The sequence below is a fragment of the Ambystoma mexicanum genome, chromosome 6q, assembly GCF_040938575.1.
Source record: "Ambystoma mexicanum isolate Mex_15411 chromosome 6q, UKY_AmexF1_1, whole genome shotgun sequence".
Lineage (NCBI taxonomy): Eukaryota > Metazoa > Chordata > Amphibia > Caudata > Ambystomatidae > Ambystoma > Ambystoma mexicanum.
This window is the reverse complement of record NC_090937.1, coordinates 273,954,665-273,975,537: the sequence shown is the minus strand read 5'-3', so window position 1 is coordinate 273,975,537 and position 20,873 is coordinate 273,954,665. Positions and strand designations below refer to the sequence as shown.

The 20,873-nt window shown below is 46.5% G+C and overlaps 1 protein-coding gene across 4 annotated transcripts in view; it reads left to right on the top strand.

Moving 5' to 3' along the window:
* FAM13A (family with sequence similarity 13 member A) overlaps positions 1 to 20,873 on the top strand; it is a 2,868,510-nt gene that overhangs the window by 1,054,799 nt on the left and 1,792,838 nt on the right. The window lies entirely within an intron of this gene.

The window sequence follows — 20,873 nt, the reverse complement described above, 5'->3', positions numbered from 1 at the left end:
AGCGTTGCAGTTCGAAATGGTGGGGCCAAGGTGCCTGATGTTTGTGCTTACGCCCTCCTGCTCAGTGCAAGCCGATGTAATATTGGGCTTAAATTTAGCCACCCTACTAAGGGTCATGTAGTTGCGGTGAATGAAGTACGTTGATTTGGATCAATCGGAACCTAGCGTTTCAAGAAACTTTTCTTGTAACGATCAGTGCCAGATCCCATTGTGCATCCGAAATTTTCGGAGTCAACATCTGTCTCCAGCGCAGCTTCAATACAGCGTTCCTAGTATTGGTCCCCTTTAATAAACATTCATACAGTCTAGATACGGGCCTCCAACCATCTTCAAGGTTATACATTAGAGCCACAAACGTGTTTTTCTCTGGCTCAGCAGGCCATACATCCCATTGGGCTCTAACTGCTTTCACCACTTCCATATAGATATCAAAAACTGGGCTTTAGGAAGACCTTCCCATGATAACAAACTCTTCAGATCTCTAAATGACCCATTGTCGTACATGTCCCCCAGGTGGCTATACCTAGGGCTTCCCAGCGCCTCCCAGCATTCAAGTCACTCACATTCGTACACACGTCCACCTTGAGCGGGACGCTGGGCGAGAAAGGTTGGCACACTCCCAAGTAATTTCAACGCCCTGGCCCATATCTGATTGCCCAATTTCACAAGGGGGTTTATACAAACTCTCGGAAGCCAAAGCATCTCCTTAAACTAGAAAGGTCTCACAAAAGACTAAAGTAATTCAGATTAATTCGTAAAACTGCCTGACAGCCATTTTGCAAGAAAACTTGACTGGGCTGTCAGATAATAAAGTTCCAATTTTGGCAACTGCACCCCACCATTCACATACGCTAGGCACAGATATGACTTGAAGGAAGCCTGGAGGAAGATTTGAGGATAAAAAGCAAGTCGGCCTGTGCATGGGAAAGAGGAGGCAAAGAATATCCAAGAGAGGTTGGAGAGGGAAAGACTGCAGAGGTTGGGGACTAGTAGACCATAGAGGTTGGGAAAAATATAAAGGCCCAAGATTGGGAGGTGGGGTGTCCCATGAAACTACTGAATGAACAGTGGATGGGGGAACCCCAGGATGAGGAAAACTTGGTTGGAGAATAGTAGTACCTGATTTATCTGTGGCTTTTGAAAATATTATCTACTGATAATGGGGTATCAAGAATATTATGCTGCACTGAATTGCCTCATTCCCGCAAACAGAGTATCTACGGTAAGATCGGGCAACTTTCAAAGGTATCCCTAAACAAATGTAATGTCCACCTAGTCTCTGTTTTGTGGCCTTGATTATTCAACATCTACATGAATTAGCTTGATGATCTCATAGCCCCTTTCTCCTTCCCCCTTCAAATGTATGATATACAGTTTTCCTTCAAGATATGGGGTAACAGTAATAGTAAGCATCTCTGTCTGCCCCTCCGAACATTCAAAGCTGGAGGATATTCTGCTAAATCAGAATGTTTTTCTCTAGAACAAAAATCCTGCTGTCCCTCATTATCTTCACATCACGGCCAGCCTCGGGGAGGAACATTGAGTAACGACTGGTGTAGCCTAGTCCCTAGCAGCCTTGTACTCCCATATGTAAATATTGGGAGATCTGTAAATTTACCACACCATATGCCCTTTATTGTAGTACATGTCGTTTATTGCCACCACACATGTACTCTCAACCTCATACGAGAAAGCTTAGTCCAAACCAGTGACTCTCCATGTTATCGAATGCTGTCCTAAGCAAAACAAATACTCTTCCTTGCGTTATATCAGTCTGTAGGATTCAGGCTTACATAATTTTTTTAACTATGGACTTTAATCGAGCATTTCCCTAAAATGTGTGGTAACAGACAAACACAATGATTAAAAGTGCAGGTATTAATTTGAACTAATCTCCTTTCTGGATGTAATCTGTGAACGCTTCAATGGTATCTAGGCCGATGGTTCCCAATTAATATTTCTTTAATAATTTGTTTGTGTAAACAGCACAAACCTATTAAAGATTCACTAGATCAATTACAAGAAGCTTTTCTTAATGAAGAGGAGACACAAGATCTTCTGCTAATGTACAAACTGTTATGGGCGCTGGGACAGTTGGGTGATGGGACTGGGTGTCGTACTCGGCGTCCTGCTGACGTTGCATACCTGAGTCAGTTGATTGCTCTGGAATGCCAAATCTAATCTGGCTGATGTTGGCAGGACGCAAATGTGAGGCGGAAAGCAGACTTGATACCTTCCCTAATGTGAGACAGGGTATTGTCAAGACTATTCCCCATGCCACCGTTGATTTCCCTGGATTAGCGTGACTAGGGGACAGTGCAAGCACTGACCAGGGAAGCCAAGGTGTGCTGGACTGCAGGCAGGAAGACAGTCCATTGAATTGTGAGTATCCATGCAGGCTCCACAGGTGAAATAGCTAGGCCTGAGCAGAACAAGGCTAGCTGTTGGTTCAGAAGACTGGCAGGCAACAACAGAGACCAGGCAGACAGAAGGCCAGAAGAGGAACAAAGAAAAAGGTGAAACAGAGGAACAAGTGCACACGACCGGAGGAAGGGAGAGGCCAAAAAACGACAACAAAAAAGGTAGAAAAGTAAGGTCAGGAGACAACAGATCCCATGGGGAAGCAACCCCAGTGCTCTAAGAACAGAAGATAACGGGGACCAGGCAAGGAATCGAACACTAGCCAGGAATAAGACTACATGTCTGGAGCATTAGGCACACCTGCTTGATTCCTGAGGCAGTTTATGTAGTACCGACAGTGGCAGTGAGGCTGGGGATGGGGGAAGGGTTGCCTTGGCAACCTGTGAAGCACTCGACAGTGCACATGTATGACAACCGGAAACGTACCCAACGCGCATACAACACTACATTCAACATAGCAGTGCCCAGTGAGGGTCGCTCGCGACTGGTGCCCCGTGCGTGAACGGGAAAAGACTGCAACCCCTGCCTCTCCTGAAACCTCTGCCTCCAGTGCTGCCTGGGATCAAGCCACCAGGACGGACTGTGTGTCTCAAGTAGGAACAAGTGCGAGTGTCGTTGGGGTGTCACACTGGAAAGAACATGGGTGATACAGGCCGCAGAAGAGGGACTTGAAGGATCACCCAGTCTCTCCAGTCCATTATGTGATAAGGCCAGTATCCTTGCCTTGACAAGATGGGATGGGATGGGAACTGAGAGAAACCTGAAGGTGTCTCACCCGCTAGTGCCTGGGAATCTGCCATCCAGGTGGCCAGGACACAGCCATCGCTTTTGGATCCAGTTCCTGGGTGTGTACCAGTGTGGGAGGATCACCTGGATGAGGGGTCTTCGGGGGGTGGGAGTGGGACACCGAATGGCGAGACACAGTATCCCCTTCCCTGTAACACCTTTATCCCAATCCACCAGGTAGGATATTTATGGACTCAACCCCCCACCCCCTTTCCCAAAACGAACACTTCCACACGGATAGCTCACTACGAGAGAAAACGGATTAACACCTGAGCCGTATACCTGACATGTCCCAATACAGTGGTCAGGCAGTTACTGACCATTAAACACACCTGACTTTCATTACACTTCCCCACACGGATAAAAGGCGGAGCACGAGAGCACACTCTGAGCAAGGCAAAGCACACAAGGAAGCAGCAGTTTCAAGATGGCAGTTTAATACAAGGCGAAAGACGGCAAAACGGAAGGGGAACGCAAGGAGGGATGCGCCAGTGTCCTTTTCAACGAAAGACTGTTACCTGTCCTATTCTCGAAGGTTCATGAAAGTAAGACCAGGAATCCAGGCTAAAGATTCCTGCATTGAGTGTGGGAGGTACCCGGGGCTCTCCTTCGTCGATAGTCAAGGCAGGTAGAATCATTAGCCGCTGTGGTACTGTCCTTGGCTCCTACAACAAAGCAGCGCCAGTGAAATCAGCACAGCCGGTGAGATGGGGAGACAGATACCAGACGAGTCTGTGTTGAAGCCAAGGTTGCAAGCAGCAACATTGTATAGTGAAAGCTGAAGAGAACAGTGTATGATGCATATGTGGCAAGCGACGCAAACCAAAATAAACAACCGATGAGTGATTGACCTTTGAAGCCAAGATACGATAACTTAGACAGAGTTGGCAGCGCCACGTGGGTGCTCATTCGAAGGTCTCTGTTAGGTATCCAACTGAAAGGTGGCGAATGCTGAAGAGTGATAACGAATTGTGAAATCGAAGTGGTCCTGCAACGAGTCAAGCAAAACCCTATGTGGAGGGAGACTAATTGAAGATTGTGTTGAAAAGGGATCTGAGCCCGGCTGAGGAGGATCCAGGGTGAACTGTGAATCGCCTGAGAAATTGAGTAATTGTGAAAATCTGAAAAGCGGAATAGAACTTATTTGTTTGTTGCATCAGGCCCTCTGAAAGAAGAGACTTTGAAAGTCAAAGAGACTTGGGCATGGAAGGCCCTGATGCTAAGGATTGAACTGTATCCTAGTGCTAGAGAAGCCAGAGACTGTGCTAAGTTCGAGTGTACCGCCCTGTCCCGTGCTAAAAACGTGGGCAAGGGAGGCCAACAGCCTGAGCATCCGGACACATCATTTTGTGAACACTTCTTTGCATTTCATAAAACTGTTTCCCACACTATTTGTATTTAGAAGTAAGGATTGGCAATGGGTTTATTAGTATAGGCCCTGTTAGATAGAATCACCTGCAGTACCCTTTGGGAACACTACAGGTAATTAGGACTACAATTGTAAGCACAATTTCACTTTTGGTACAAGCCTGTACTACAACGTAAAGTGGTAGCAATGGCTGAGCAGCCAGACTTATCTCAAGAGTTTAAGTGAGCAGTAGAACAAGTTACACAAAGGACCAACCAATACAGTGATTCAAGTAAACACCTACTCAAGGTTTCTCAGTAAAAGAATATACATTTATCTTCTCAATCATTTATAAAACATTACACTAGCACAAGCAGCTCAATATCACACACTAATACACCACAAAAATCCAACCGGTAAGTAACTAAACAAGTTTAGCTAAAAAATGAAGTGTGAGCAAAATGGCACTTTAGATACTTAGAAAGGGAGGGAAAAGACAAGGTTATAAAAATAGACAGCCCAAATACATTCATAGGCAGGGCAAAGGGTTTCAGTTAAATACAACCAGCAATTCTTTTCAATAGGCCTGGGCCAAAGTCAATGGTTCAGAGTCACTTGTATAGGATAGCACAGTTCTGGTATGTAACGGTTAAGTCTTTGCCACAGATTTTTAAAGGATTTGGCTAGGCGAAAAGTTTGATGAATGATTAGGGAAGGACAAACCTTCGTAGTTGAGGAAAGTTTCACGCACTTTCTCGATGGCCGAAAAGATTTACGGACCGCGTTTGCACAGTACCTTTTAAATGAAGAAAGCTGTAGCTGAGGCAAACAGTTCGAGCAGATCTCGCTGTTCCTGAGCTTCAGTTGTGGGGACAAGGACGTCGGGAGGTTCCTGCACTGCCCAGGAAATAGGCCAAAAGCTGTAGCAAGACGTCGATTTAAGGTGTGAGCGCCTTAAAGTCCCCATGATTTCCTTCCCTCTGGCTATCCAATTTTCAACAGCACCCTGATGAAAATTCGACCAGAATAGGACTGTGTCCAGGTGGCTTGCGAGTTGGTTGTTCTTCCCTTGAGTTTGGTGGGAATTTAACCTTGAAGGGCTTCTCTGTCGTCAGAGTTTCAGGCAATTCGGACCTGCAGCAGGGCTTCACCGGTCGTCCAGGAGTTGCAGCAGTCCTCTTCCTTCCTCTCCTCTTCGGTTCTTTCATTCCAGTGGTCGACTCTGCTTTCCAAGTCCCAGAGACCTGCTTTTAAACAGTTTTCCCCCCATTCATTCAGCCTGGCTTTCACTCACACAGCAGGGTGGCTGTCTTTGCCGGACAGCCAGCCGGCCAATCACACCAGAGTGCATTCGGGTCTCCTAGGAGACTAAGCACAGGGAGTTTCGGACACCTCCCTCACATCCTGTCACCCCACACACTTTGGCACCAGAGGAGGGCTTCAGCACAGAAGCCCGCCAAAGGGCACGAACAAAGGGACCAAACCTGGTTTGGCGCGCGGAGACAAACACAAGAAGGACTTTTCCTAAAAGAAATGGTGAAAAAAGATGACCGGTGTCAGACAGGTCTGGGACGCCATATTGAAAAACATGGCTACCCCTGATTTTGAGCTAACGTTGTTACAGGTCGCGAAAAAAATCATGATAGTTGATCTAAACTACTGCCACCAGCCATTTAAAATAGGAAAAGGTAACATTTTACTGTTACATGAGTGTTTTGACTCAGGGGAAGCTAAGCAACCCCTCCAGAACTCTATAGTAAGATAGGTTGTGCTGGGTCAGTAAATTTAAAGAGACTAATGAAGTCAATTTAACTTTACCTGCCCTGGGGGACAGTAGTCAGTCCCAGGAAAGGTATTTAAACCTTGGGGAGTCTGAAAGACACCCTCTGCCACTGCACTTAAGGTGATGTGTGACACACACAAAAAGATGTTGCCATGGAGGCTGTTTTAAAAACTCAATTTCCAAAGAACACAAAAGTAAAACACATTGAAAATGAAAAGTTCGAAGCCCCAAAATAAAGCAAAAGAGCTGGAGGGGTCTAAGGTAGAGGGATTTTAGCACTTGTGTAAGAAATCTCCCTAACAGGCCCTTTTTGTTTTGACAAGAGACCACCAGGACTCTTATTATTATTTGATGGTTGTAGCTCGCTCCCATCTGTAGATTTAGTATTAGGTCAGCGGTTTTCAAACCCTTTTTGAAGTTCAATAAACACCCTTGAACTGTGGTCATGTGTGTCTGTCTTACTGTTGAGACCATGCCTTCCTTACATGACCCCTCTCAGCTGGGGGTGGGAGGCCTACCAGGGAGAAACCCAGTGCCAGTCCTAGCCCTGAGGGGGACGGTGGCAGTTGAGAGGGGGCCCCAATTCCTGCCTGTATGTATGCTATCCCCCTATATTTCACACCATGTCTCCAATTCAAGACGCCCAGTGCCCCCTCCAGGGCTACCCCCAGGATGCGATCTATATGGGGAGGAGGAGGAGGAGGTGATAGCTCCACCATGGGGCAAGACGCTAATCAAGACTGGTTTGAGTGTGGTAGTATCTGAAGTCTGGATTGGCCCGGTAGTCATTGATGGGGTCTAGATAGGGGAAGTGTAGGTGGTCCTCTTTAACCTTAGGAACCTACCTTGCCTATGTCATAAAACACTGCCAGCCCATAGCCCAACTGGCTTGCGAAACAATCCTAGTGACAGAACTAGAAGTGGAAGGTCTGGATTAGACAGTGCTGCTCACTCTCCAAGGATATGTGAGGGAGGGGACCGGGCATTTCTGTCCGGGTTACTGCGTTATGTTTCAACATGCCCCTCGCGGCCTTGCATTGTGCACCGGTGAAGCAGAATAATATTTCAGCAAAGCAGTTTTACATGAGTCAAAAAGGCAACGTTAGTGAAAACAAGAAGAAAACAAAATGGCGATTTCAGTCACCTTAAAATGGCCGCACCATGGTTAAGCTTTTGCTACACCTTTCTATTACTAATCACATGAGGCGGTTGGTCTTCGGCCAACAAAGTATAGTGCCTTACCATCGAGGGGGTGTCTATTCTTTCTGGACTGACAACATTGCGATCCACCCCTTCCATGTCCCGTAAAATTCAGCTCAGCTCCAGTTTCAGTGCTTCTGATTGAAGTTCCAAATCCTAGTGGTCTGACCCTTGATTGCTTGTTCTGTTTCCTTGCCTCGGACTCCCTGTTCGTACAGTCCTACTTGCTCTTGATTACTCTGTAACGACCCAGACTGTTTTCTTTGACCTCCCTCTGCCTAACGTTTTGTGTCTCTGTTGACCTCCCATTGCTGAACACTTGCAATTGAACCCAGACTTCTCCAGCCTATTCCCTTGTGCTTTATTGCCCAACTGCTGCCGAACCCTGCATCGGATTACGGACTGGTATTTCCTTACGAACTGTACATACCTTACCTGCATGCTGCCAACACATTTGAACACGGACTGCTTGTTGGACTGCCTCCTGCTTTCAACACGAACACTCCGTGCACTGAACCAGAGACGCTCTGGAGAACACCCAAGTGCACCACCCCGGCCGTTAGCGTGTCCTCGTGCCGCCCGGGTTTTTTAGGTCCCATTAACACTCACTCCCTGTTTTTTCCGTATCCGTTACCTTCTGTTGGATTGAATTGGACGTTTTCTTGACTCCTCCTGCCTTATTCCTTACTTCACAACCCGGCTAGGTAAGAGTCCCAATCCTCTGATATACTATGCCATGAACCCGTTTTTTGTACTTCTCTTATTCCCTTACTTCTGTTTATAGAGAGGTCCACTCAAGAAGGGATTACCTATGCCAATAGAAGACTTCAGCGAGCATGTGCCCCATGACAGAGAGGTTAAAATGAACTTAGTCAATTTCTCTTTTGCCATAATTCAGTATTCTATACTAGACCCGTTTCTTGTTTTGCAGTTTGTGCATGCCTTATAGGTGGTGGTCTTTTCTTCTTGCTCTTTCAGTTAATTAACCCCTCTGTTAGTTACTGCTTTGTTAATAGAGTGGTGCATTAATAGAAAGGTCTCCCTCTTTGAGGAGACCTAGACCCTGCAGATCTAGGTTTGAGCATCTGGGGACTACTGCCACCGCCGAGTTTCACACAGTCCGGTGACCATCCACTGGTGAGTCATAACTCCCTTACCAACTCAAGCTCACAGGGTTACCATATCACTCAGGCTTCCTACATCTAACCACAAAAAACTGGTCAAGTTGCTACAAAGATGCCCTAATGTGTGCTCAGCAAAGCCAGGACTAGTGGAGGGCGTAGTTCATTAGATCTATACGCCACCCAGAATAGTCATAAGACTATCCATTTCCATGCTTCTGTGAACTGGTAAGGCTTTAGTCATGAAGGAGTTAAGCAAAATGCTGGACCCTGGCTCAATAGAAAGATCACAGTAAGTGACAACAGTAGGAGGTTCTGTATAGACTTTTGGAAGCTGAATGAGATCCCGAACGTTGACACCTACCCCATGCATTGAATAGAATAGATGAAGTGGTGTGGAGACCCTGAAGGGGCAAAATACATTCCACGTGGGACCTTAACAAACTGTGTTGGCAGGTGCCCCTAGATGAAGAAGCAACGTGAAATATGGCTTTTTACACACCTGAAGGGCTCTTTCAATTCTCCCAGTTGGTCTTTATGGAGTTCTGCTACCTTTTAGCAGTTGTTACCTAACTTCATGTTGATGCTTCTCTGGGGCTTATTTTGGTGAAATTGTCATGTATAGCAGCTTATAGGAAGATCACATGAAACATCTGTCTGGAGTCTGTCATCAAGACCAGAAGGTTGACCTCGTGGCCAATCCAGCGAAATGCCAGTTGGCTAAGTCAGCAGTCAAGTACCTCGGCTTACAAGTGGGAAATGGGTTGGTGTTTCCCACAACCAGTAAGGTAGAGGCTGTTCAAAATGTCTCACAGCCAATCACAAAAAGGACATTCATGCATTTCTGGGCCAGGTGGAATATTACACCAGATTTATCCACAACGTCTCAAAGTATTTTCCCAACTAACAGATAAACTGACGAAGACCAATCCCAACCCCGCAATGAGATCAGAGAGCTCAACTGGCCTTCAAGACACTAAAAACGACCCTCTGTAAAAGCCCTGTCTTGTTCATGCTGGATTTATCCAAGGAATTCTTGTTACAGACAGATGCCTCCTCCTCAGTAGGATTGAGAGCAGTCCTTTCCCAGGTCCACGATGGAAAAAGCATTCATTCGTCAGCAAGAAACTTACCTTAGGAGGAGAATTGGCTGTTGCTGGAACTTGAATATCTGGCGATCATGTGGGCAATATACAGCCTACGATATAATTTCACTGGTCAAAGATTTAAGATAATAACAGACCATGTGCCCCTGGTATGAATGGTCTGGAACAAGGGCACCAACCCTTGTTTGCTTAGATGGTTCCTGGTTGTGAAACCATATTCTTCCAGGCACCAACCCTTGTTTGCTTAGATGGTTCCTGGTCCTGAAACCATATTCTTTTTATAGTTCAATGCCAAGATGAGACTAAATAGGCCAAGGTAGATTTCTCATCCTGGTATCGTCATTCAGGCAGAGGCACAGATGAGGAAGGGCACGCGAAAAACAAAGGGTGGAGGTGTGTGATTGGGTCAGGCACCTGACCCTGTCAAGAGGGGATGGTGAACCCCTTGGGAGGCCTACCAGAGTTTTCACCAGAGTCAGTCCTGCCCTAGAGGCGGGATGTGGGAGTTGAGGGCCCCAGTCCCTGTCCCTTCTACTGGTGCCTTTTTGCATGAAATACTGCACAATGCTGGTCAGTCTTTCTTGTTCTGTAGGGCTTCAAAATTAAGCATGCAAGGCAGTGGAAGAACGAGCGAGCAACCTAACCAGAAGATAAACATCGGATAGTGCTTCTATGCCTCGGTGCAGTCTGTACAACAGACTAGGGGAGCCAGCACACTACGCTGCAGACTGGGACGAAAGACAAAACTCCAGCGAGTATGCAGAGTGGTCCACTTGGCGTGCCTGCAATCTCTGCACACCATGCAAAACTCACTCAATTCCCTCACCTGTAACAAGGAAGAGGAGTGGGCCCCCGAGCAAACCAGCATATTCAACGATCCGAAAAACCCTTTACACAAACGGAGACATTTCTGTGATAACGGTGGTCTGCTCTTACCAGAGGCAGTTGGATCAGGTGTATGAGAAAGGGGCAGAGCTTAGGACCCCTTCATGTGTTTGCTCACCTGTAACACCTTCCCCGGGGAAATGAATGCCAGTGGTTGGCCCAGGGAACGAAGTGAGGGAGAGAGCCAATGGAGGGTAAGGTGCAGATAAAAAGAGGGACCGGAAACGAGAAAATGTGTTCAGGTGAGGTCAAGGGAGGTGGAGATGGACTTACAGAAGAAATGGAGGAAGGATGGTACAGAGGCTTGTGGAGCAGGATTGCAGAAATGTACAAGTGTTGGTTTGTGAGAGAAATTGGAACTTGGATGCAGGTGCATGAGAAGGGGTAAGAGTGAGGTTAGTAGAGTAGGGAGTGTGAGGAACTCATGGTGGCAACACGTAAGATGGACACAAGGGATCACAGTTCAAGGGTGTTTATTTAACTGTATGCAGGGTGGAAAAACACCTAATCTAAACCTAAATCTAAGATGGGAACAAGGGTCGACCATCAAATTAAAAATAAAGCAGTCCTTGTGGTGTTGTGTCAAATAATAAGGGCCTATACTAAGAAACCTATTGCCAAACCGCACAACTAATACAAAAAGGGTGTGGGATCGTTTTTAAGAAAAGAAAGAAGTGTTCGTAAATAATATGTACGGATCCAATAGCTTTGAACTCCCTTCCCCACGTTTGAAGCACGGGTAAGATGGGAGCTTGGAGCACAGCACACACTCGAGCTTTCCCAGCACGAGTTAACAGTTGGCAGTAATCAGGACCGTCGATGGCCAAGTCTTGTTTCTCTTGAAAGTCTCTTTCCTTCGAGGTCCTGATGTATTGACAAAACCCCCTCTTCTGGGACTGACCCTTCAAAACGGTTCCTCTTCTTAATGGATTTTGGGTGATGACTTCACCCTTGGATCTCCCTCGTTCAGGCTTGGATTCGTCTCAACTGTTGGCCTCCCTCCGCCGGGTTCTTTATGGCTTTCAACAAGTCTTTCTGTTATTGTTCTCACAAAAACAAAGTCTGTTCAACAGTTCGCTGTGAACCTCCCTTGCTTGGGTTCCTGTGATTGCTTTATGTATTTTCATGGTGTTAGCCTTCCACCCCTGGATCTCCCTTGTTCGGACCCTCTGACAAGAGGGACAATGTACTTCTCCTGTCAAATGGTTTCTCTTGGTTTCTCCCTCGGTCGGGCTCAGATTCCAAACAACCAGCGGGACAGTGTACTTCTCTTGTCCCCTCAGAGTCTAAATGTCTTTTCAAACAGTTCATAGTGGACATTCCTTGCCTTTGTCAACACACTGTTTCTCAGGAATTTAGACTTTGCACCTTCTTGTTAGCACCCCTCTTCTGGGTTTACTCTCGCCAACTTCACTTTCACTTGTAATGTTCACAGGATTGACTTTCCCCTTTTACTTTGACCATGCAGGATTCAATTCCCTATTACTTTCACAAGTTTGTAGATCAAAGTCTTTCGATTGTATGAGGATTTTACTAGACCTCCATTATGACCATTTTCTCCTCTTCTGGCGGCTTTTCTATGGCCTTCTGATTTCTTTAGTTTCTCTGAAACCAACAGGGATCGACCGGAGTCTCTCGGAGTGATACCCACGTGTTGTCTGTTCCCTCTGCAGCTGGTCTCCCCTTAACACTTGTTGTACAGTTCTTTCACAGCTCATTGAAGCTAAGTTCAAACTTACCGCTTTGCGTTCATCATTCAACAAAGCCTGCCTCTTTCTCCCCTCGACTCACTGGCTGTGATGAACCGATAGGCTTTCTGCTTTACTGGAGTGAAGGCTGGTACCACTGTCGCAGGAGTTTCCCTCGCTCCCGCTTATCAGCATCAACACACTCTGTGCACTGTTAACATCTGCTGCAAGACACTTGTGCTATTGTTTGCGGTCTTAGGCTCTCCTCACAAAGGTTCTGCGGGTCTGGGACGAAAAGGACAAGGTCACTTCTCTCCTCGCCACCCTCTCGCTTCCCGTCGCTTTTCTCTTTCTCTTGAACTGGCGCACCTGTTTGGCCGTCTTGTCGTGCTGTCTACTGTGCTAGTAGTGTGCTCTCTTGCTCCACTTTTTATCCCTGTGGGGAAAGGAAAGGGCAGTCAGGTGTGTGTGGTTATCGCCAGTGATTACGTGACTCTGCCTGACCCTTGGGTTGGGACATGTTAGCTAAACAGTTTCATCATTAGTCGTTTTTCAATCACAGTAACAAAAAGTATTTGTATTGGAAAAAGAGGGTGTTAGAGGTTTTGAGTTTCCTGCGGGGTAGGATGGGGAAGGTTTGGAAAATGGACGAGAATGACCGGGATGCAGAAGAGAACATAAGGGATCGTGGGACCTGTAGCATTCTGTCCTAGGAGGTTGGGGTTTCAAAAGATGACAATCAGAGGGACGGGATTGGCAGGGTCTGCTGGGTAAGCGGAAATAGCAAGGTTCATGACATGAACAAAGGTGATTGTGGGAATCGTATTGTTTTGGGAATGGGGAAAATGATAATCCGAGGGACGGGAAGGAGGAGGATGGGGAGTCTTCGAATGGAGATCAGTGAAACAATGGTTCTGGGAGGTATGTCTTTTGGGTGTAACCGGGTTTGGGACCTTGGAGGATTGATTACGTACGGAGGGGATGTTGGATCAGGGCAGGAGAGTTCTACCGGGAGGAAGGGAAGCAGATGCAATACAGCCCATGAAAGCCTCGGATATCTCACCCTCCTCTCCATCTCTGGCAAGATAACGCATCTTCCATTGGGCATTCTCCGATGCGTAACTCCGGGGTCCTCTACCCAGGTGATCTTTTCCCGCTTGTCTTCCTTCCGGGTCGGGATAAGAGAAGGTCCTCCCTTTCTTCGTCACCTGAATAAAGGACTCTTGCGGTTTGCTAGGTGAAATATCCTCAGGTATTTTACAGGAGTGAATGAGAATGTGATGAGAAGAGTAAAAGTAGGACGACTGGGAGAAGTATTGGAAGTGAGTAGTAAAAGTGTGGAGAGAGGAAAGTAGCTCTGTTGTGGAGAGGAGAGATCAGCTGTGGTATGGAGAGGGGAGAGTAGCTGTGGTATGGAGAGGGTGAGAGCAATACTGATTTGGAAAGTGCAACAAATCTGTGAATGTTGTCCCTTCTCCCCTAGGGGTAGACCTTTCCACTGGGGTCAGGGGGGTGCATCCACAGTACAATAGTCTTCCTGGGGGTGGTGCACAGGGGGAGGATTCCATGGGAGGCGGAAGCCCATTATGGAATTAAGGATGACCTTTCCCTGAGTATTCAGTATTCCTAGCTTTGTAAAACCCTTCCTCTTTGCCAAAACCAAATCCTCCTTCCCTCCTGCCAACTAGTGCCATTATCAATTACTGTAAAATCCGCCAACCTAATATAATGAATACGACTAAGGCACAAAAAGGATCAAACCTGCCTTCCATACTTTGTTAATGCAAGTACTGGGAAGAAGATGATAGTTAGGAGTCTGAAGATTGCTCCAGGGATCTTTTGTGAGCAGTTTAGTTTTCCGCTGTACCCGATGGGACCAAAGCAATACAAAATAGTTACACCCTCCTGAGAGGAACTGCCAGGTACGCTGAAGCGTTTACTGCAGACCGGGAGAGTAGAATGCCATGCACGGAGAAGGAATGCGCAACGATTCTCTTCCCAAACAATCCTCTGGGCATCCCAGGATCACGAAAGCTGCCGTACTGAGAAGAGGCATCCTGAGAAAGATGCAGAAGCCGCGACCGATGAGCCGAGGCCCTCGAACGCTACCAGAGATATGCGCTGACGTCCCGTTGCTCTGAAGATGTGAACCAAGCACAAAGGTGCAGGTTCTGACCGAGAGGGGCTAGAGGACCGGAAAAGCTAGGCAACGAGCATGAAGAGCAGAATAAGAGGGTCTGGAACCCTAAGAGTAAAAGAGACGGATACAAGAGAAACATATGCTTGGCAGGAGAATACACCAAGCTGGTATAATAAACCACTGCGAGCCTGGAACTTGCACCCATATGAAAGTCTTAGAATAAGCTGAACCCCATTCAAAAATCACAGGGTCTAGGAACCAAAGAGATAAAAGGAAAAGATTAAAGGAGACTATCAGTTATGATTTCCTGGGGTATGTTTGGCAGGAGAGTGTACCAGACATAAGCCCTCTGTGAATAAGGAAGAGGTGTTCACGGGAAAGCTGGGAACCTTTGTTGTGTTTCATTGGGAAACTTTGAAAAGTCCAGGGAAATGAAGACGAGTCTCTTGACTGAGTGAACATGGTGTTGTAGCCAGAGGCTGAGAAATACTTCTCCTGGCCTAAAGTTGTTTTCTGTTATGATGTTTTGCAATCGACCTAGGAGGAGACAAGCACCTAACCTATGAAGTCGAACAAGAAGGAATCCACGGGAAAGGACCTAATCCCTGGTCATTGGAACTTCACATTGTGAAAAAGGAAAATGTGTTTTGTTTGACAACTCGAGACAAAGGGAACTTTCTGTTGGGAAAGAAATGTCATCATCACTTTAGTTGAGAGTATAGTATCCTTGCACATTAGATTTAAGTTAATAGTGTTAGGGTCAGAATTAGGGTTTTTGGAAACAACAGTGACTGTTTGACATCTTGACTTTTTCATTAGATTTCTTTGAGGCAGGGAATTACCTCTCTTAGTTTTAGGGCCAGAGAAGCCATTGTTTATTTCTTTTTTTTTTTCAACTTTTTTTTTTTCCAAAAAGCTAGATAGAGCCCTGTTCCACCCACCTCCCCCGTCCCCCTTGACCCATATACAATGTCAGACAACCCACCTTTCTGGGGGCAGGAGAGTGTCATAAGGATGAAAAGTGTCGCAATAAGAGGGGGCCTGGCAACAATCGCAGGATAGTTCTCCATGAAGTCAATGAACGGGGTCCTGGTGGAGACATAATTCGCATATCATCCTTCACATATTTCCATAATTTTATCAGCAACCAAAATGTCCCACATCTTGGCCCACCACTTCTGAGCCACCGGATCTTCCGCAGACTTCCAGGTCCAGTCAATGGTCAATTTTGCTGTCAGAAGAAAATGCCCGATCACGGTGGCCATTGGGCTTGTGAGAGGGAATAGACCAGCCCCTGTGTACTCCAAAATCACCACCCGTGGGTCCATATTGAGAGACAATCCTGTAACGTCCTTTATTTTCGAGTGCACCTCCTTCCAAAAGAGGCATACGCTGGGACACGACCACACCATGTGAAAAAGAGACCCCAAAGCATCACAGCCCCGCCAGCAGTTAGCAGAATAATCCTTGACTATGTGATGCAACCTTTCTGGGGTGACATACCACCTGTAACAGAAATTTTAGGAACACTACCTATACGTGACGCACCTGGAGGATTTAAGCCTCCTACCCCATATCCTCAACCCTTCCTCGTCCTCAATGAGCCCTCTCAAGTCAGCTTCCCATTTAGCCATATAGTGCAGGCGCACAATAGGGTCTCCCGTGTCCAGGAGTTTGTATACCCTCGAGATCCTTCCCCTCAGAAGCCCCTCTTGCAGTGTTAACTTGAGGGCAGACAGCGGTCTAGTAGCACACTTCTTCGTGAGTGGTTGAGAAGCCCCGTGCCGCATTTGTGCATAGCGTAACATTTCAATTTCCTGCAAGGCAAAGGAGCGTTTACATTCCTCAAGTCATTGGACTACCATCTTTGTAGAGCTGTTGCAGGTTCGCCAGGCCACCCACTATCCACCCTCCAAAAGCCCTACGATCAGGCTGAAAGCACAGTTTTTCCCATATAGGTGGAAGGGTCCCCAACCGCATGGAAATACCCGACCTGCGAAGAGCCCTTCCCGTGTAATATAGTGTACATTTGGTTGTTGCCAGAAGAGAGTCCCCTCTCCTGCCCCCGGGAGCTCCTGCCCATATAAGGAAGTTGACACAGATGTATGCCCGAGTGGGCCTGTTGAATCAGTTTCCACTTTTTAAATGTTATTTAAGAAACATGTAGGCATGTTGCAGTTACAGTAAACAAGCATTAGTCCGGTCCAAACAAAACACAGCCTTCAGTACTAATTGTTGTACACTTAGAAGCAAATCTAGCCATGTCAGTCTCAACATAAATGCACCGGTCCAGTTAAAGCCCTCCTTATCCTGACTCCTCATCTCGTGTTCATGCCCAAATGTCTTTCGGCCTACACACCGGTATAACCATTGCTGCATATCCCTCCCCCCTTTCATTGGCATATGCAAATTCCTTAAGCCATTCTGTACATGTAAGTGCTTCTTTGGATTTCCAATGTTTCAATACACAATTTTTCGCAATAATACAACCCACGTTAAAAAGTCTCTGCACGAGCACATAGACATTACCAATATCACACAGGATGTATTTAGGGGGGGAAGAGCACAGGAGGTATATGCACCACATCATACAATACGTTCGCCACTTCTTTCCAAAACTGCGTGATCAATGGGCAGCCCCAGAACATATGAAAGGAGTCTGCCCCTGCCCTCTCACATTTTACACATTCATCACTCACATTCAGGGAAAACTTGGAAAGGCGCACCGGTGTATAGTACAACTGATTCAATATCTCAAGAGACACCATTTATGCCCTTGCCCTAGTCACAGAAGGCTGGCTAGCTTGACCTAATCTATATAGCATAGAGACCAGTCTCCTGGCATCACCGCTCAACACCACTGCCTCAATATACTCCATGAGTGTCCAGCCCCTGCTGTAACCACAGCCATCTGTGATGAGGGGCGGCCCTCATCCGAAAGTATTGTAGAGTTTTAATGGGACTGTGACTCAACATCGTCACAAACCTCCCTTCCGGGAATAAATCCCTTCGAGCCATCTGCCTATTAGCGTCCCATGACGTCTATACATCCGGGTCATACGTGGGGGGGAAGCCAGAGGCAATTCCACAAGGGGACCACCCGGCTATATGGAGCAGCTATCACCAGTCTCTTAAAGAGTCAGGACCACACATTCAGTTGTATGAACCGGATTAAAAGTCCAGGAGTCCACATGTCTTTCACTGAAAATTACTGTCGAAGCCGCACTGTAGCGCTCAAGCGTTCAAGGCACCGGGCCCGGATCCGGAGAATACTAGTGGCCAGCATATTGTGCTTGCTCAACAATATAATAAAGTTTGAAGTCTAGCGCCACCTGTTCCCCCTGATCATAGGGTTCTGCCAGTACCTTGCAACTCATCCGGGCCACCCCCGTCCTCCACACTTAATTCAATCACTAAAGATCGTAGTTTAGTAAAGAATAAATGCCCAGGCCATATCGGAAAACATTGCTAAAATAATATAATAATTTGGGTGCCACCACTATATTCAATAAAAACAATCTCCCATATAGAGACACAGGTAGTCAGGCCCACATTTGCAGCTCGACGGCAAGGGAATTCAGAGGCGCCTCATGATTGCCAACATATAACGAGTGATGTGTTCAAGACACTAGTATGCCCAAATATTTGAATCTGGGTGGGACCCATCTGAAACCCATTAGGTCTGATTTCGCAGTGTTAATTTTGTAGGTGGAATAATATGCAAACTTGTGGACCACCTCCATCATTGGTCCCATATTCTGCTCCAGGTCTCGAATATACAGCAAGGTGTCGTCTGCTTTCACTCTTTCACTCAAATAACTTGTGGTGGCCCGCTATACAAATGCCTATATGTCCATGCCCTCATCAGCGGCGTGAGATGCTCTTGTTAGGGAAAACTGCAGAGGATATATGGGGGCACCCTTGTTGTGTCCTGCTCCTCATTTTAAAGGCCTGTGATAGCATGCCATTGGTACAAACCCTGGCAACGGGATCAGCATACAATAATCGCATGCAGCCTATGAAGTATCCCCCAAACCGCAAGTTCAGCAGAACTACAAACAAGAGTTTCCAAGAGACAGAGTCGAAGGCCTTCTCGGCATCCAAGGAAGCCGCGACTGCCCTGGCCCTCGGGTTTATCTGTGATATGATGCAAAAGAGCTGTCGTAAATTAAATGCAGCTGGGTCAGTCGGGAATAAAGCCTGACTGCTCCGGGTGCACCAACAGTGACATATATGGTAGTAATAGAGTGGCTAAAAGTCTCGCAAATATCTCTGTCTTCCTTAATCAAGGACAGTGGCCTATAAGAAGCGAACTCATGTGATGGCCGGCCCGGTTTCAGCCATACCGAAATAATGGTGCCTGAAAGCGATGATGGTAGTCGGACGAGTTCTAACAGTTCATCCCAAAGCCTCAGTAGCTTCGGTGCCAGCCTCTGCCAGAATTCTCAGTACAATTCTATTCCGAACCCATCGGATCACATGGCTTTCCCGGACGCCAGCAATGTGATCGCCGCAACTACCTCCTCTACCATCACATGCTGATAGCGAGCCAAATGCGCCTCCTCAGGTAAGCTTGGGAGGGCAATATCCTCTATGTAACAGTCGATCTCCTCTTCTGTGCATGTGCCTGAATTAACATATAGGGCCACATAATAGTGCAGGAATTCCTCATTAATTCCCTCATTCGTAGTCCATATCTCCCCCAACTGCCCCTTAAGTCCAGTAATGGCTGCACCCCTCTCTCGCCCCGCACCACCCCAGCCAGGTAGCGCCCTGGCCTGTCTGCCTCCCCATATCGGCGCGCCTGCGCTGATCTCGCAATACATCTAACCTCCTTGTTCGCCAGTTTCCTAAATTTCAGCAAGTTCCCTTTGATCACTCCCAACAGTGCCCTGTCATTGGTTATCCTATAGTAAATCTCAAGTTGCCTCAACTGTCAACTGTGTTTCAATCTCCTGCAATTCCCGATTAATCTCCTTTAAGACCCCAGGTCATAGACATCATTTCCCAACGCAACCATACCTTGAACGCCTCCCACACCGTACCATACCGAGACTCAGAACCCTCATTCATATTCTTTTGCCATTTTTAAACTTTTTCGGTACAATGATTGCTGTGCTTCAATAATCATTACATTGCATATCCTCATACTCCAGACAAAGCGGACAATTCTTACATCCACACCAATAATGCCAACATTTTTGTTAGGCAGGTTGATACAGACCTTTAGATATGAAACATTTAATCACTTTACCAAAGTAAAACTCAAATCATGCATAGCAAAGTTTCACCAAAACAATTTCAAATCAAGGTGCAAAGTACGGTTTGTCATGCAGGTGTGAGCATAACTTACAGAACAGATCACGTAGGTTACTTCAGCGAAAAGGATGCCATTTCGTGAGGTTTATGATGGATATTGGTGGTGTCCGGTGATGCCATTGAATACAATCCATTGAATGCAAAAGCCTTAAAAAAATGCATTTTTTTGTCGGTAAAGTTTTTTTTTATTTTTATTAAAAATGGGTTTTACAGGGTAAAGGGGGACTCCCCCTTAAACATTTTTTTTAATTCATTTTTTCGCTGCATTTATTTTCGAGGCTTTTGCATTCCACGCTTTTGCATTCGATGCTATCACTATAAACCATATTGGGGATGATCATGGTCATTTACAAACGTGATAAGAGTGTTCCAGTTAGTTAAAAACTGTCATCCCACCATGCAATGCACCCTCTATTTTGCTCATTGTGGCCACAAACCATACACAGGCCCACCACTCCTTCATGTCTGGTGCTAGCTGGAACTTTCAATGCTTTGCAATCACCAAGCGCACTGCTAGTTGAAAATGGGTGATCAATCTAGAACTTCTGGCTACCAATTTGTATTGCCCCTGTGAGTCCTCATTCCCCAAAAGCAAGACCAAAGGGTCCATCTCCAACTCAAACCCACAGATTGCCTCAATTTATTTTATGTATTTCTAGAGCGCTGCAGCAGAGCCCCTTAGGCATGGAAGCGCAAAACTAGACAAACATACAAAAACCAGAGATTCCAATGTCAGAAGGCGAGTATCAGAAAAAGGCGATCATTCAAACAAGGTGGTCTTCAGTGAGTGCTTGAAGAATGCCAAGGAGGAACAGGACCTTAGATCTGGGGGCAGTGCGTTCCAGAGTCGAGGGGCTCACACGGGGGAGCCGCCATCCTGGACCATGGACAGTTTAGGTTTCAGGGTCAGCAGGAGACCAGAGTTGTTGGATCTCAGGGTACGCCTAGCTGGAAGCCAACCCAGTAAAGATGACAGGTAAGTTGGGTTTTTCCCAAAAAGACAGGAGTGAGCTATGCATAGAGTGCAGAAGACAATACGCTTTCTAATAGGAAGCCAGTGCAAAGATTTTCTTGTC